The following is a 16,021-nucleotide window of genomic DNA, read 5'->3' as shown; positions in this document are numbered from 1 at the left end:
CAGGAGATGTATTGCAGGGTGATAAGTTAGGACCATTTCTAGCTTTCTGAGAGTTCTCCAGAGTACTCCCCACAGATATTGGACCAATTGACATTCCCACCAGCAGTGCAGGAGGGTTCCATTGACCCCACAACCTCTCCAGCATTTGTTGCTGCTACCTTTTCTGATGTATGACATTCTCACAGGAATGAAGTGGTATCTCATTGTTGTCTTTATTTGCATTTCTCTGGAGCATTTTTTTTTACATGTTTCTTGGCCTTTTGTATCTCTTCTGTGGTGAATATTTTGTCCATGTCCTCTTCCCATTTTTGGATGGGGTTATTTGTTTTCTTGTTGTTCATAGCAAGCTCTTTATGTATCTTGATTATTAAACTTTTGTCTGATGTATGGCATGTAAAGATCTTCTCCCATTCTGTGAGGGGTCTCTTGTTTTGGGTATTCGTTTCCTTTGCTGTGCAGAAGCTTTTAAATTTGATTTAGTTCCATAGGTTTATTCTTGCCTTAGTCTTTTTTTTTTATTTAAGAAAGGATTAATTAACAAAACCATAGGGTAGGAGAGGTACAATTCCATACAATTCCCACCACCCAATCTCCATTTCCCACCCCCTCCCCTGATAGCTTTCCCATTCTCTATCCCTCTGGGAGCATGGACCCAGGGTCATTGTGGGTTGCAGAAGGTAGAAGGTCTGGCTTCTGTAATTGCTTCACCGCTGAACATGGGTGTTGACTGGTATGGACCGACCAGTCAACGCCTTAGTCTTCTTTGTAATTAGATTCATTTCATTGAAGATACCTTTAAAATTTATGTGGAAAAGAGTTCCACCAATATTTTCCTCTAAGTATCTGATAGTTTGTGGTCTAACATCCAAGTCCTTGATCCACTTGGAATTTACTTTTGTATTTAGTGAAATATAGTGGTTAAGTTTCATTTTCCTGCATGTTTCAACCCATTTTTTTCCAACACCATTTGTTGAAGAGATTCTGCTTTTCCCATTTAGTAGTCTGGGCACTTTTGTCAAAGATTAGATGTCCATAGGTGTGGGGGCTTACTTTTAAGCTATCAATTCTATTCCACTGGTCAGTGTGTCTTTTCATGTTCCAGTAACAAACAGTTTTGATGACAATGGCCCTATAATATAATTTGAGATCTGGGAGTGTGATAATTCCAGTTCTGTTCTTTCTTCTCAAGATTGTTTTGACAGTTCTAGGTCTTTTCTGGTTCCAGAGAAACATTTGTAGCATTTGTTCTATTCTCCTTAAAAATGTGTTTGGGATCTTGATGGGGCTAGCCTTAATTTTGTATATGGCTCTGGATATTATATTCATTTCAATGATGCTAATTCTTCCAACCCATGAACATGGAATATCTTTCCACTTCTTTGTGTCTTTTCCTGTTTCCTTGAGTGGTGACTCATAATTTTCAGTATACAAGTCTTTCACTTCTTTGGTTAGCTTTATTCCTAGATGTCTTATTATTTCTATTGCTATAGTAAAAGGAATTGATTTCTGGATTTCATCTTCTTCTAACTTAGTTTTTGCATAGAGAAATGTCCTCAGTTTTGTATGCTACATTTGTATACTGACAACTCACTGTATTGCCTGATGATTTCCAAAAGCTTCTTGCTGGATTCCTTAGGTTTTTCTCTGTATACTATCATGTTGTCTGCAAATAGGGAGATTTTGACTTTTTCTTTTCCAATCTGTATGCCTTTAATTCCTTGCTCCTGCCTGATTCCTGTGGCAAGAACTTCCAACACTGTGTTGTATATTAATAGTGATAGTGGTCAGCCCTGGGAGAGCATCAATGGGGCAACTCATTTCTTGAAAAAAAAAGTCATGCAAATATACCAATAACTAGGTGGGGAAAGTTGAGGTAACCATTAACCCAAACACAGAGTAACACAATGCATAGTCCCCTTATGACCTACAGACTGTAAAAGGTTACCATACAAGGTTTGATCACTAGTTTTATAATGCACATTTTTCCAGAGGTAGATTGCAGGCACTTTAGGGCAGTGGGGGCAAGGGGAGGGGAGGCAGCTAAGCAATCAGGATGTTTGCTGGCAGTTTTTAAGTTAACCACACACAGTAATCCATGGATTTTAATTAAATAAGTAAGAGGGAGGTATGGCATGAGATAGAGGCACTTGTGTCCAGAGATCCAACCATCATAAATTCCAGAGATCAGGGCAGAACTGTCATATCTCAACCCACAGGAGGGAGGGTTTGAGGTCAGACCAGCTCAGACCTCTTGGAAAATACATCTTGGACTGGCCTGGCCAATGGGTCCAGCCCCTAATATTTTGATAACAGAGTGATGTTGGCTTCATAGAAGATGGAAGGGAGTAGTCCTGTGTTTTCAATTTTCTGGAAGACTTTTAAAAGTAGAGCCATTAACTCTTCTTTGAAGGTTTTGTAGAATTCATTTGTAAAACCATCTGGTCCAGGACTTCTATTCTTGGGAAGGTTTTTGATAACTCTTTCAATTTTGTTAGCTGTAATGGGCCTGTTCATATTATCTAGTTCTTCTTTATTTAATTTTGGAATTTTGTAGGTATCTATCTCCTCAGTTAGTTCTCTCATTTATTTATTGATTTTCTGCCTAGATGATGTCAAGTTGAGAGAGTGGGGTGTTGAAGTCCCCTATTATGACTGTGTTGCTATTAATATATTGCTATAGCTCTTTCAGTAGATGTTTGATGCATTTAGATGGCTTCTCGTTAGGTACATAGATGTTAATAATTGATAAGTCCTCTTGGTTGACTGTTCCTCTGAGCATTAAGTAATATTCATTCCTAACTTTAAAAATTTTATTTATTTTAAAGTGTATTGTGTCAGATTGGAGAATAACTGTTCCTTCCCTTTTTTGTGGGCCATTGGCTTGTATGATAGTTTTCTATCCTTTCACTTTGAGTCTGTGTTTGTCTTGTTGAGTTAGGTGGGTTTCCTGTAGACAGCATATGGTTGGGTTGTGTTTTCTGATCCATCTTCCTACTCTGTGCTTTTTAATACGTAAATTATGGCCATTGACATTTATTGATATCATAGCTTAAAGATATCTTATTATCATTATTGTAGATTTTTAGAGTGTTCTGATATATGGCATATTTATGGTGGTCTGAGTATTTATAGGAGATGATTCAGGACTTCTTTCAGGGCAGGCTTGGTGATAGTTGATTCTTTCAACTTTTGTTTCTCTGAGGTTTTTAATGCCTTCATCTAGTCTGAATGACAGTCTAGCAGGATACAGTATTCTTTGTTGAAAGCCCTGAGTACTTTCTAGTTATCTTGCCATTCTCTTCTGTCCTGTAGTATTTGTGTGGAGAAGTCTGCTGCTAATCTTACAGGTTTTCCTCTGTAGGTGACTCTTTGTTTATCTCTTGCAGCCTTCAGGATTCTTTCTTTATCCTTATTTCTTTCCATTCTAAATATGATGTGTCTTGGTGTCTTTAAGTCTGGGTTAATTCTGTTTGGCATCCTCTGGGCTTCTTGGACCTTTATGTCTTTGATGTTGTCTAGACTAGAGAAGTTCTCAGCTAGTATGTCCTGAAGAATGCTTTCTTCCCCTGCCTCTGTTTCTTCCTCTGGTAAGCCAATAATGCAAATATTATTTCTTTTGAAGATACTATAGGTATCTGTGGTTGTTTTCAGTATCTCTTACTGGATTTTTAGTTATCATTAATTCATCCTCAATCTTGCTAATTCTGTCTTCAGACTCATTTATTCTATTCTATTTTCCCTCTACTGTTTTCTGGAGTTCATCTATTTTGTTACCCTGTTCTGATACTGTTTTAGCTTGTTCAGCTAGTTGTGTTCTTAGCTCAGCTATTTCAGCTATTTCAGCTTTCAGATAATTAGATTTTGAGATAATTAGTGATTTCTTCCATTGTCTAATTTGTTCTTTCTGTATTTATGATGACAATACTTTCAAACTCTATACTCACTCCTGTGACTATTTCCTTAACTTGTGTTTGGATGTTGACCTCATTATTTTGTGCTTCAACCTTTGAGGGACTTTTAGCTGGACTCTTATCCTGGTTCATTTCTCCAATATTTCTTCTTGTTAGTTTAACCATTCTATATAGTATGTTATGAGGGCACTCTCTCAGTACTTTTCAAATTTCTGATCACTCTTGCCTGGATTGACTTGTGTATAAGTAAGGTACTTAGAGAGGTCACAGTTGTGGAAATTGACAGTTGTTTCAATATTATTTCAATCCCTGTGTTGGAGCACAGTGGGTGTTAAAATCCTCTTTTGTTCTTTTTCATCCCTGCAGGCTATGGGAGCCTGAGGGCTTTTAAACTATATTTAAGCTTCTTAGCTTAATCACTTACTCCTGACCAAGAGATAAAGAAGGATGAGGGAGAGATAGCACAGTGGTTATGCAAAGAGACTCTTACATCCCAAGGATCCAAGGCTCTGGCTCAATTCAGCTTCTCTGCCACGCCAGGCAGACTGCTGGGCCCTATGAGTTTCTAGACAAGTCCTGTTTATAATCTGTAGGTTCTGATGCAATTTTTCACCATGTTCTCATCAGGAGAACAATATGAAAAGGCTCCCACTATACAGTTCCACTGCTAGACCACCAAGATGTAGATCTTCTCCTGAGTTTCCTGGTTGTTTTCTGTTCTCAGATGTCAGCACAGGCCTCCCCCCTGCTGCTCCAGCCTCTGAGAATAGTAGCAATGGAGACTCACAGTTGCATTTGGTGAGTTTTAGGGGAATTCTCTCCTCCCTTCAGCAGTCTTTTTGTTGGTAAAACACACTGGAGGTGGTGTCTCAACTGGTAAACTGCCATACTGTTACCAGCTGTTCAATCTCGCCTTAGGCTCCTCTCTGTCCACAAGCCACATACCGGTGATTTGGTGGCTTCCTGAAGCTGTTCTAGTTCTGCCTTGTTGCAGTCCCAGGTGATGTCCTTTGGTATTCCTAGTTGACTCGGAGAGGAGAAGAGAAAAACACAGCTGCTGCTTCTCTGTAGCCTCGCCTCCGGAAGTCTCCTCTTGTGTGTTTTAATTCCATAGTAACATGCTCTTTTAATTCTTTCTTAAGTTCTTGGAGAGTCCTCATAATGAGCTCTGTGTAGTCTTACTCTGAGAGTCTCTCTAAGTCTGTAATTCCATGGATTTCCTCTGTGTCATCTGTCTGGCTGATACAGCATGGTTGGCTCTTTAGTTCTGTTTCTCTGCTTATACATTTTTTGTGCTGATTATTGATGGCCAGCAGGTGGTGCAATTATGATTTCTAGGTTTCTATTGTTTGTATGATCTGAGGTGGGTGGGATGGGGTGCAGGAATGGTTGCTTTGGGCTGTCTTGTGGTCACAAATACCCTGTTTTATGTTGTGTCCTTGCCTTAAATTCAGAAGGCTAAGCCCCCTCTGAGTCAAAGACTAAGAGGTTTTAAGCCCCTGTCTCTTTTCTTCCGGCACTAGGAACAATGTTACTTGATTGCTGCACTTAAACTGAAGTCATCAAAATGGCACAGCTCAGTGCCTGTGCTACCCAGAGCTGTGATTTGACTTTGCTGTTCTTCAACCTGTGCCTGTGCCCCTTTTCGCTCCAACCACACACAAGCACCCACCTGAGGCTGCAGAACTTTCAGCTGTAGATTATTACTTCAGTTGGGTCTCTTATTGTATTTATTTGTTGTTTTGGGAAGAGAGAGGATTTGGTCCCAGTTAGTCCATGGTCATGCCTCCTGGAAGTCCTGTACTTAATAAATTTTATGAGGCATTTTCCTTAACAGAAATGCATCTTCATATTTGAATTCATAATTAAGCAATAGAGACTTCAACTCATTATTTTATTTTTTAAAATTATCTTTATTTACATATTTATTGGATAGAGACAGACATAAATCAAGAGGGAAAGGGGGAGATAGAGAGGGAGAGAGACAGAGACACCATCATCCATGCTTCATCACTTGCAAAGCTTTCCCCAGCATGTGGAGACTGGGGGCTCAAACCTGGGTACTTGAACATTGTAATATGTGTGCTCAACAAGGTGTGCCACCACCGAACCCAAAATTCATTGTTATTTTTTAATTTTTTATTATCTATATTTTTTGGATAGAGTTAGAAATAGAGAGGGAAGAGGGGCATAGAGAGGGACAGAGACAGAAAGACAACTGTAGCACTGCTTCACCACTTACAATGCTATTCCCCTGCAGGTGGGGACTGAGGGCTTGAACCTGGGTCCTTGTGCATTGTAAATGTGCACTCAAATAAATGCATCACCCCCTTGCTGTTACAACTCATTCTTTTTTTTTCTTTATTTGGGGAATTAATGGTTTACCATTAACAGTAAAATTGATACTTGTGTAAAATTTCTCAGTTTTCCACATAAGAATTCAAACCCTTCTAGGTCTTCCTCTGACGTCATGTTCCCGGACCTAACCCCTCACCTATCCTGATCCCAGAGTCTTTTACTATGGTGCAATACACCAAACATAGTCCAAGTTCTGCTTTGTGATTTATTATTTTTACACTTCTTCTTATCATTAGTGATGTAATAATGATAGACCTGGGATAAGAAGGATAGAGTTCCATACATTTCCCACCACCAGAGTGCCATATCCCATTGGAAGGTTCCATATTCTTTATCCTTCTGGGAGTATAAACCAAAGATCTCTATTGGGTGCAGAAGGTGGAATATCTGGCTTCTGTAATTGCTTCTCCATTGGACATGGGCAATGACAGGTTGATCCATACCCCCAGCTTATCTCTATCTTTTCCTAGTTAGGTAAGGCTTTGGAGAGGTGGGTTCCAGAACACATTGGTGAGATTGTCTGCCCAGGGAAGTCAGGGCTACAACTCTTTCTTATACTACATCATTTCTCTTTTCCCTTGGATGAATAATTACTTCTATTTTTCATATGAGAAGACTGAGACTTTGAATGGCTTATACAGGCTCCAGAGTTAACTAGTAGTGATGCTAAGACCTTGTTTTCCCATTCTGCCTTTCTGTTTTTTAAAGAGATTTCCATGTTAATAATGCTTATTGTAGTGACATCAAGTTGTCTCTTAATTTACTTTTCTCCATTGTAAATGATTGCCTCAAAAGAACACTTTTCATTGACTTTTCCACTACTCAGAATTCAAAGAGTAAAATCACAACATTAAAGAGCAACTAATGTCATGACTGCTGTTAACACAGCTGAGCCAGGCTGTTTATATTCCTTTTAAAAATAATTGTCTCATTAATCTTCACCTCAACTACCTAGTCTTGTTGCCAAGGTCAAGATAAAGATGCAGGTGAAATGCAAGTATGCCATTATGTACACAAAACACAGTCCTATTTCCCAGTATTGTTTGAAGAGGCAATGAATATTGAGGAGTGAGAAGCAGGATATGAAGGACATAAAGCTAGGCCCCTCTGTAGATGTGCAAGGTGAACCAACTCTCTGTAACCCCAGAAACACATTGTGCATGTTAAGTGGCATGAGAAGGAAAACAGATATTCCTAGCAAGGAGGCCCATATTCCTGTGAGTTTCATTCCACTATATTCTCTCAGAGTTGAATTAAATGGTTAACTTTTACTTACTTCCTCAGGAAAATTTCTTGTTTTGTGGTCATCCTGCTGTCACAGAGGCAATGGTGTAAATGAAAAAGAATTCAAAAAGACAAGAAATTTAGCTACAGAGGAAAAGAACTAAAATAAGTGAATAAAATATAGGAGAGTTATGGAATAGCACTTCCATCATAGGTTTGCAGCACAGGAAAGAGAGAGAGAGAAGGATGCAGGACTTCTATTTGGAAAAATATTAGCTGAGAATTTCTCCCAAACTGAAAGTGATAGCCCTTCAAACCAGGAAGCTCTAGTTACAAATAAAGTTAATTCAAACCCAAGTTCACCAAGGCACATAATAATTAAAGTGGTAAAGATCAAAGAGAAAGAGAAAATTTGAAAAGAATAAGGAGAAAAGCAAAGAGTCACTTATAAATGAAACCCTATGTGACTATAAGTTGATTTCTCAATAGAGACCCTAATGTTTAGAAAGGACTGATATACTCAAACTTTTGGATAGGAAATGTATGCACTGATGGATTGTCCATCCAGTTAGGCTGAAGCTCTTGTTTGAAGGAGTGACGGAGAGCTTTCCAGACAAACTACAGTTAAAGGAATTCATCACCACTGACTTCCCCTACAAGAAATACTGGAAGAACTTATATGAAACCAAAGTATAGAATGCCTCACCTATAGGAGACAAATAGAAAAACACAGCAAGGAAATCAAGGAAAGTTAAATGAAGGCAAACCTTTGGACTCACATTTCAGAACTAAGTTACCAAAGGAGGTTGTGGGAAGGGGGAAAGGTTGGGTTACAGGAGTGGAGGTGGTCCTCTAGGCTATGGTGGAGGGGTTTTAACATTTTGGTTGTAAGTGTGGTATAGTAACAGACTTTGAAGAAATAGTTCTTGATGCATTAATTCATTAGGCAAGTACTAGAACAGAGTATGTTACAGCAGAGTATTGATTTATGAGCTGACCTTAGGAGAACAAATGAAGAAAAGGATCCTTAGAGGTTGGTTTTTCTTTTTTAAGGGAATGTAAACCAGTGCTTACTTTAATTTGTATCTTATTAAAGTCGTTTCTTATTTATTGTGCCAAGTTCACTATGCAGATATAGGAAGAGTTACATAGAAGTAGTTTTAGGAGCTGATGCTGAATGGGTGGTCAATTTATTATTGCTTATATGTTATAATGCTGCAGAGCACAAAGCCACATTGTCTTAGTGGGCAGAGGAAACTTTTTTTGAGTAAGTAAGCTGGTGTTTGAAGAAATTCATCAGACAGAGAGATGGATGAGGTTATCTCAGGCAAATGCAATGGCAAAATTGAGAGGCTGCAAGAAAAGAGTGAGTGATAACAAGTAGGTATAAGTGGTTGAGAAGGGATAACGAAAATGTGGATTATATTTTGAACCTATTGAGAGCAAGATATTCTTGAAGCATGGGTTTGAAGCAGAATAGGGTAAAAATGTAAGTGAAGGGGATTGTGATTAGCCTGGAAGGTATTGGGAGTTGATACTAATACCTGGGGTATAGTTATAAATAGGATTCCAAGGAACCTGAATGTCCAAGAGAGAGACAAGACAAGTAAAACCTGTAAAAGATACTGGGAAAGTGAGCCACAGAGACAGGAAGGATGTTACCCTGTTTGTTTTCCACTTAGGAGAACAGATGTCATCGCATTATGACAAGAGCCTTCAGATGGGCTAACCCTGGAGAGGCCATGCACACATCTCATGAGCCAGGCAGATATATTGTCACATATAACATAACCACTAGCCAGTTTCAGATTGAGGACTGTGAGTTTAGTACCCTAACTAAATCAGCTTGTTAATTTTTTATTTGTGATGTAATCATGATTGACAAGATTGCGGGATAAGAGGGGTACAATTCTATATAATTCCCGCTATTAGAGTTCTATATCTCATCCCCTCCATTGGAAGCTTCCTTATTTATTCTTTATCGCTCTGGGAATATGAACCAAAGATCCTTATGGTGTGTAAAAGGTGGAAGGTCTGGCTTCTGTAATTGCTTCTCTACTGCACATGAGCATTGACAGGTCTATTCATACTTCCAGCCTGTCTCTCTGTTTTCCCAGTGGGGTAGGGCTCTAGGGAGGTGGGTTCCAGGTCACATTGGTCAGGTCAACTGCCCAAAAAAGTCAGGTTGGCATCATCGTAGCATCTGAAACTTAGTGGCTGAAAAGCATCGAGATATAAAGCAGAACAAATTGCTTAATAATCAGGAACCTAAAGGTAAGAGTATAACAGATGAAATTTGGGGTCTTCATGTTGGAAGAAACCAGAAAGTCTATTTTAGGTATATTCCAAGGGGCCTATAACTACCAATTTTTTTCCTGAGCCAGACAGCTAACATGGAGATGGGCAAGAGTATGTCTGTGAAGATGATGTCAGAGTTGAAAATAGGACTAGAAAGTTGGATCAGGGCAGAGAGTAGCTCCCAAACATGGGGAAAGTCTATAAGTACCATTAACTATAAACCCTATCGATCTGACCTAGGGCCAATGTCTAATTCACCTTTAGCACAGGAGCCTGTGTAAGCTGTGCATCCCTGTAGGTCTGAGCTCACATTCCATGGTCACAACTAGGAACACTGCACTCATTTCAGGACCAGTCTTCTTCTAGTGGCAGAGTATGTTGACTCAACCTCCTTTCAGAGTGGGCCTCTTTCTACCATTGTTGTTCTACATTGAGGGCAAGGTCCTGTAGAGGCCCACAAGAAGGTTTATGTTGTCCCTAATGAAGATGACTAGTGACAGTGGAGAGAGGGATCTGTTAGAGTTCTAGTGCTCTATTTATATGGGAATCCCAGGATTCCCTGACTAGGGCCCTAGATGATGGGGTGGCCTGGTAGTGACCAAAAGAACCATCATTAGAGTGTACCAGTATCTTGCCCTTATCCAGCTTTTGTAGTCTTTACTTTTCTTTTTTAAAATTTTTACTTATAAAAAGGAAACACTGACAAAAACCATAGGATAAAAGGGGTACAACTCCACACAATTCCCACCACTAGAACTTTGTATCCCATCCCCTCTCCTGATAGCTTTCCTATTCTTTATCCCTCTGTGAATATGGACCCAGGGTCATTATGGGGTACAGAAGGTGGAAAGTCTGGCTTTTGTAATTGCTTCCCCACTGAACATGGGTGTTGACAGGTCAATTCATACTTCCAGCCTGTCTCTTTCCCTAGTGAGGTGGGGTCTGGGAAAGCAGGGCTCCAGGACGCATTGATGGGGTTGTCTGTCCAGGGAAGTCTGGTTGGCATCATGTTAGCGTCTGGAACCTGCTGCCTGAAAAAAGAGTTAACATATAGAAACAAACAAATTGTTGACTAATTATGAACCTGAAGGATAGAATAGTTCATATGAAGAGTTCGGGGAGTCTCCATTTTGTAGATAGATAGTAGTCCTATTTTAGTTATATTACAAAGAGCCCATGACTATACTAGTCCTTACTTTCCTGACAAGGTTAGCCAGAAAGTGATTGAGGGAAGTAAAATAGGAAAGTGAGGAGGGTATCTAGGTATAAGTATAAAATATTTGATTAAGTACTCAATGGTGTCTTTTTTAGGTATTTCTACTTGTTTGCTGCATTTATTGAATCACTGTAGATTATTGCACACTTTTACTTTAAGGTATGTATTTTCTACCTAACTTATGGGCACATGCGGACATGTGCCCTAGCCCATGGGTCCTGATCTATGTCTATGTTCTGTAATTTATGTTAGTAAGTGCACCATTTGAAATGGAACTAAAGAATCCCATGAGTTAGGAAAGGTCTCACCAGAATATTGGAGCTATAGAGTTGACATCCCAGGCCTAAGTGAAGCATGTCAAGGTGGCACTGGGTGCATTGATTTAGTTGAGATAAGCAGATACAGTATCAAATGGTATCGATGAATAGAAGCATGAAAGAAAACAAGCAAAATCCCAGAGGTTCTAGGACTTGGAAAAATATGGGTATAGAGAATGAGGAATGTTTCTTTCTGTCTTAGAGTTTAAAAAGGCAATAGATTATTATTATTATAACCAAGTTATTTGGAAACCTGGTTTACTTTGAAAATCCCATGGTTAGGATTTACTGTATCATACAAACCTTATCATGTTGTATATCATTTAATGTTATTTACAAATAAACTTTGTATATTTTTTATTTATTTATAAAATGAAAATATTGACAAGACCAGATGATAAGAAGGGTACAATTCCATAATTCCCACCACTAGAACTTCATATCCAATCTCTTTTGATAGTTTTCCTAGTCTTTATCCCTCTGGGAGTATCGACCACAATTATTTGTGGGGTGCAGAAGGTGGAAGGTCTGGCTTCTGTAATTGCTTCCCCACTGAACATGGGCAGTGACAGGTCGATCCATACTCCCAGTCCATCTCTCTCCCTCCCTAGTGGGGCAGAGCTCTGGGGAAGTGGGGTTCCAGGACACATTGGTGGGGTCATCTGCCCAGGGAAATCAGGTTGGCATCATGGTAGCACCTGGAATCTAGTGGCTGAAAAAGAGTTAAGATATAAAGCAGAACAAATTGTTGACTAATCATGAACCTAAAGGCAAGAATTTATATGCTGATAGGACTGGTTTCTCTGGTTTTTCTTCTGGATTCTCTAGTCTAAGATTATAGGTGGTATGATATTTCAAAAAAAGTTATTATTAGAAATGTGTTGTCCATGGCCATACCACCCTGAGCACGCCTGATCTTGTCTGATCTCAGAAGCTAGAAATGTGTTAACAATTTAATCCCAGTGTTAGAATTCGATCAGTTTACAGTTTGAAACCTTAAGTGCTTAGATTGAAGGAATACTCAGAACTGAGGTCTATGCATTTAAAGGCTCAAGACATTCAATCTATTTTTCCCCTTTTATATTGATCAAATAGTGACTTATAAGACCATAATTTAATTGGACTGTATATTAATACCATTTCCACCACCAAAGGTCTGTGTCCTTTCCCCACCCCCCTACAATGGAACAGGAAATCTAACCCCCACGCCCCCATCCAGAGTTTTTTACTTTGGTCCAATATCCAAACCAATATCCAATATACAGTCAAATTCTGTTTTTTGTTTCCCTTTCTGTTTTCTTTCTCAACTTTGTTTATGAGTGGGGTCACCCCACACTCATCTTTCTCTTTCTGACTTATCTCACTTAACATAATTCCTTCAGGCTCCATTCAAGATGGGTCAAAGAAGGTAGATTCATTTTTATTCTTAGTAGTTGATAAGTATTCTATACAACTTTCTCAGCTACTCATCTGTTGTTGGACACCTGGCTTGCTTCCAGGTTTTGGCTACTAAGAATTGTGCTGCTATGAACATAGGTATATACAGATCTTTTTGGGTGGGTGTGTTTGACTCCTTAGGATATATCCCTATGAGAGGAATTACTGGGTCATAAGGAAGGTCCACTCTAGCCTTATGAGGGTTCTCCAGACTGCTCTCCACAGGGGGTGTACCAATTTACATTCCCACCCACAGTGCAGGAGGGTTCTTTTGTCCCCACAACCTCTCCAACATTTGTTGTTGCTACCATTTCTGATATATGACATTCTCACAGGGGTGAGGTGGTATCTCATTGTTGTCTATTTGCATTTCTCTGACAATCAGTGACTTGGAGAAATGTTTCATATGTCTGTTGACCTTTTGTATCTCCTCTGTAATGAATATTCTGTTCATATAATTTCCTCACTTTTGAATTGTGTCATTTACTTTTTTTGTTGCCAGTTTGTTAACTTTAAAGATGAAGGCGCACACAACCACAGTTGTTCAGCAATTTATCTCTTGACTTACCTCTGACTATTTTCAAGGCAAAGGGAAAACATAACCCTGTTCCAAGCTTATTCCAGTATACTACACTGTTTCAATTTTGAACAGACCTGTCTTCTACAAATAATGTGCTAGATTTTTGTTATTGTAGGGGAGTACAAGATGTTCATTATTTGCAAATTCATTAATGCTCGTCATGCTATATTTAGCAAATGATGTTTTGCGGGCACCTTGTAAACAAAGAACAATGTGTTTACTTATTCTCCAATAGATACGGATGATGTCTTCATTTCCCAGATTCAGAAAGCAATGAGGCAGAGCATTCCAGAGACTACCAGAAACCACAGCTGGAGTCCTTTGATAACTCAGAACCACAAAATAACAAATAGAATATCTTTTCATCCAGTTCCATTTGTACTTCTAGGACATCCATGATGAGTCTAATCTTGTGCATAAGTATTTTTATGTGAATTTTCATGTGAATAGTAGAGGAAGAGAATAGCTAACTGCTTAGTAGTAGGACCGAAATAATATCTAAAATATCTTTCACCCAAGAAACACCTTGAAACTCCTTTTATAAACCACCATAGCATTAGGAGAAATAACTTATAACTTATAATAGCTATTTGTTGTACTAATCTTCCCATTTCTAGCTACCTTTGTTTTTTTTTTTCCCATTATTGATTTCTCTCTTTGTTGAAATTGAGAGAAAATGTGGAGGTAGAGAGGGAAAAAAACAGAGAGACACCACCAGCACTGCTTCACCACTTGCAAAGCTTTCCCCTTGCATGTGTTTTAACCTGGATACTTGTGCATTGTAACATGTGCGCTCAACCAGGTATGCCACCACCCAGCCCCATATGTTTCATTTGTGTGTGTGTGTGCGTGTGCGTGTGTGTGTGTGTGTTAAATATATGTTGGTTTGGTCAGGCTTGGATGGGAGAAAATATATTTTTGAAACTATAGTTCTATGGCAAATGACCCCATCCAAAAATGGGCAGAGGATATGAACAAAACATTCACCACAGAGGAGATCCAAAAGACTAACAAACATATGAAAAATTGCTCTAGGTCACTGATTGTCAGAGAAATGCAAATTAAGACAACACTAAGATACCACCTCACTCCTGTAAGAATGGCATACATCAAAAAGGACAGCAGCAACAAATGCTGGAGAGGATGTGGGGACAGAGGAACCCTTTTACATTGCTGGTGGGAATGTAAATTGGTACAGCCTCTGTGGAGAGCAGTCTGGAAAACTCTCAGAAGGCTAGACATGGACCTTCCATATGATCCGGGGTTTTTTTAATGGTGATTTTTTGGCCCCAGTGATGAGAAACTGAAGCAAAGGCTGGAAAGGAATTTTTGTCACTTTTTTTTTCTTTCTCTCTCTCTCTCTCTCTCATGGGGGTGTGGTGGAGAAGGCAGTGGCAGTGGCCAAGGTATGTGAGCCTAACTCTCCAAAAGAACTAATTAAAGTTTGACAAGTAGAATTTGTGCTCTCAAAAGCCAATTATTTGATAATAATTTTTGTAGTCTTTTTAAATAGGGAGTTATCCCAGAAACAACTATATGGGAAGTAGCACGTCGCTGTGAAAGTGAAAGTAACTTATGAGTAAGGTCTAAAAATCTCTTAACAAGTTTTAAAGTAAAACATTTAAAGTAGAACATTTTTTTGATCTATGTCAGACATAAAACTCTCTTAATTTTTTTTAACCTAGTCTCCCCCATATTTCAGTATATGAAGTTCTTTCTCAGGGAAACCAGGGGAACACCAGAGAGAAACTTAAAAAAAACTAATTAAATCTCTTTTTTTTTCTTTTTTCCTTTTTTTTGAATAGACCATAGTTATCTTTTATTGCATCTTCTACTCTTTTTTACCTCTAGTGATAGTGTTCCTTTTTCTGGGAACCATGGACTTAGCATTTCTTAATAAGTGCTAGGAATTGCTTCAGCTATTTGTGGGGGTACCTTGATTCCTCGTCCTAGCAGCATCTGCTGGAGGACCGAGAGGAAGAGCCCTTCATTTTTTGAGCCCTCCTGCCCCCTGTTACCTTCCCGCTTCCTATGAGACTGCTACTTCCAGCGGCAGGGCTGCTGTCCCCTTAACCTGCGGGGTCCTATCCTGACCGAAATTTTTTAATAGTTCAGATTGCTATCTTACCTGGGTGGTCTACTTTCAAGTCCCTGTTTGGGCACCACCTGCCACGGACCACCACAGTGGATGAGCAGCAGGAGGGTCAGGGGTCTCGAAGGCAACCTCTCTGGTGGGTCAGGAGTCAGCGTGAGGGAGAACAGATAGACACCACTCTCTATTGGAGGGTGAATCTGGACTCATTTTAATAGTGAAACTGCATTAGCTTTTATACGTTCTTCAGGTTACATTCAGGTTGCCTAAGCAACTAGCTCATAAAGAAGTAGTCAATAAGCATCATATCTTGTGGCTTTGGCAGGATATATGTCACTCTCCTTTTACTGTAAAGAATGGCACAATACTTAGTATCGCCCTGTTCTCAGGGGAGGTCATACCCAGAACTGTTTTTGACTTTTGCGGAGGGCTATTTTTATCATTAATCTTTTATGGGGGCATACAGATCTTTGTCTAGTCATGGACCACTGCTCATCTAGGTCTGGTACAGTTTAACTATTAATCTTTTTTTGTTTTAATACGTCAACTTGTACCTGGGAGGCCTCAATCTCTGCATTTTTTCTTTGA

At 39.2% G+C, this 16,021-nt stretch overlaps 1 long non-coding RNA gene across 1 annotated transcript in view; it reads left to right on the top strand.

Moving 5' to 3' along the window:
- Nucleotides 1-11,168, top strand: part of LOC132534332 (uncharacterized) — a 95,869-nt gene extending 84,701 nt beyond the window's left edge. The window contains exon 3 of the long non-coding RNA XR_009546060.1: nucleotides 11,103-11,168. This is a non-coding gene — a long non-coding RNA (uncharacterized LOC132534332). The remainder of the gene's footprint in view (nucleotides 1-11,102) is intronic.
- Nucleotides 11,169-16,021: the final 4,853 nt, after the last annotated feature.

Source organism: Erinaceus europaeus, chromosome 18 (assembly GCF_950295315.1).
Source record: "Erinaceus europaeus chromosome 18, mEriEur2.1, whole genome shotgun sequence".
Lineage (NCBI taxonomy): Eukaryota > Metazoa > Chordata > Mammalia > Eulipotyphla > Erinaceidae > Erinaceus > Erinaceus europaeus.
The sequence above is the reverse complement of the archived record's forward strand: the minus strand, read 5'-3'. Positions and strand labels throughout refer to the sequence as shown.